The following is a 2,657-nucleotide window of genomic DNA, read 5'->3' on the forward strand; positions in this document are numbered from 1 at the left end:
GGCCAGCGTTAGCTCTGAGGCTCTAGCTCTTAGGCCTCCGCTGCTAAAAGTAGGTATCTGGTTTGTTTCGGTTTGAAACAATCTATAACTCCAGCTCTGACTCCAGCTCTGAGTTCCCGGCTCAGCTCGCTGAATTTCTGGGTTTTTTTTTTTAGCTTCTGTATTTGTTAAAATGTTTCAAACTGCAGGCTCAGAGGCCTCAGCGACAGGCGGGGAAGGTTGGTTTCCTCCGTCACTGAAGCAAGCAAGCCTCATGTTAGTTTCAAGCTGCCTGGCTGCCGGCCGCCATCTTGGCTGGCAGTTAATTTGCATCTCGCCCTGATTAGCCAATGGGAAGGGTAGCGGTTGTACACCAATTACCATGCTTCTCTTTGATTAGATAGGATTATATACTAGAGGCCCGCAGCACAGTGGCTTCCCTTGGTGTGGTCTGCGGGGATAGGGCCAAAAGCAGCAATCCAATGCCTCCTGCCATTCCTGCCTGCCACTCCTGTTCATCCTGGTCCTGCTGCACCTGCTGCTGCTGCTTCTCTGTAGGCTTGCTGCTGCTCTGCTGTGGTCTCTGGGCTGTGGCAGCCAGCTATTAGCCCTGTGTCTGGTGTCCCTCAGTCAGCTGAGTAGTGCTCCCACTGTGGGAGTGCACTGACCACCAGGGGGCAGTTTCTGCATTGAGTGTCTGCCCCCTGGTGGTCAGTGCACTTCATAGTGACCAATCGACCTGTCGAACAGTCGCTTAGGCTTTTATATAGCTATATAGATATATAGATATTATTTATAGATTATAATAATGCTTTTTCTTACTATTTAAAATTATATCCCCCTCCCCAGTTTGGCTCAGTGGATAGATCATTAGCCCAAGGACTGAAGGGGTCCTGGGTTTGATTCCAATCAAGCCATATACCTTGGTTGTAAGCTCTATCCCCAGCCTTGGTAGAGGTGTATGCTAGAAGCAACCAATCAATGTGTCTCTCTCACACAGATGTCTCTCTCTCTCCCCTTCTCTTCCACTCTCTTGAAAAATCAATGGAAAAATATCCTTGGTAAGGATTAACAAATAAATAAATAAAATTATATTGAATCTTATTTTACTTACCAAAATTGACAAACTTTATGCTATTGAATGCATATTAAGTGACTTATGATGCTAAAATTTGGGTTAGGAAACCACACAGAATGCTCAACTGAAAAGTGGAGTATTTGTGACTCAAGGCATAGCTTATTATGTCCCAATTCACTTCACATTCAAGTCAGAAATAATCACAAGAGATGGGACTGAGTGGGTATAGATCATTTCAATCCAGGTATTCCTTTAAGTCTGAGATCTTTTCAGTTTTTATTCTTATACTAGAGGCTCGGTGCACGAAATTCATGCATGGAGGGGCAGTCCTTCAGCCCTGCTTGCATCCTCTCACAATCCAGGACCGCAGGCTCCTAACCGCTTGCCTGCCACCCTGCTTGATTGCCCCTAACCACTCTGCTTGCCTGCTTCATCACCCCTAAACTCTTGCCTGCCTGCCTGATTTCCCCTAATTACCTATGCCTGCCTGTCTAATCACCCCTAACCAATCTGCCTGCCTACCTGATCACCTCTAACCACTCGCCTGCCTGCCTGATTGCCCCTCATATTACACTTTTATTATTATAGATAGTTGCCTTGCTCCAAGCTGTAAGGACCTGCTTGTCATAGAGATAGAAAAATTTTAATTTATACTCTTGTTTATGGCAAGTAACTAACACAATGGCCACCAAAACGGTGACTTACCAAAGGGTGTATAGCAAATGGTGCTGTTAAGTCCTTTTCCATGAAAAAGTGCATGTTGTGCATTGCATCTGCCTGGGTACATAAAAGGGTGAAATTTGTCTGTCTTTGCAATCATATGAGCGAATTCTGTGAGACCCCAGCCCTGTCTGGTTTGGTGTTCACAGAAAAATAGAGGTCATTTTTTTTTTTTTAATTTGCTCCATTGGTGGAGATATCCTAGAAGTTGTAGAATATCTTGCTTTTAATTTTTCCTCAGCACTCTGACTTTACTTATGTCTCTCACCTTTGCTTTCCCTCCATCCCCCACCTGCAACAGTAACTTGCTCTAGGCTCACTTCCCTCGAGTGTCTAGGACAGTGGTCAACAAACTCATTAGTCAACTTTTGCTGACCACGGGTCTAGGAGATTGCACAATGCATCTGCCACCAGAACCACAATTCCCAGCATTGCTGGTGCTCCCCATGCTCTCGGCTTCTGCTTCTGGTCCAGGGGCCACCACCAGAACTACGATTTCCAGAATTCCTGGTGCTCCCTGTGCTCTCAGCTTCCACTTCCAGTCCAAGGGCTACAGAAACCAAAAGGACTGGGGACTCCAGCTGCCCCCCGATGGGGCTGACAGGACCGGGGACTCTGGCAGGGTTGAGGGGACTGGGCACCACCATCTTGTCGCTATGGGTGCCACCATCTTTGTGATGGAGTGATGGTTAATTTGCATATTACCCTTTTATTAGATAGGATATCACACTCAGGGTAATAATTATTTATCCATTACTCAATAACAACTGTGACAATGAGGTATGGGTACTCGGTCCAGCACACAATCCTCAACTGGATTCTCAATTAACTTGAATTTGGCATACTCATAAATTATTTGAGTCAATGGTGCAGACAGGCT

At 45.8% G+C, this 2,657-nt stretch overlaps 1 pseudogene; it reads right to left on the reverse strand.

Moving 5' to 3' along the window:
- Positions 1 to 1,816, reverse strand: part of LOC102762783 — a 5,076-nt pseudogene extending 3,260 nt beyond the window's left edge.
- Positions 1,817 to 2,657: the final 841 nt, after the last annotated feature.

Source organism: Myotis davidii, unplaced genomic scaffold (assembly GCF_000327345.1).
Source record: "Myotis davidii unplaced genomic scaffold, ASM32734v1 scaffold1107, whole genome shotgun sequence".
Lineage (NCBI taxonomy): Eukaryota > Metazoa > Chordata > Mammalia > Chiroptera > Vespertilionidae > Myotis > Myotis davidii.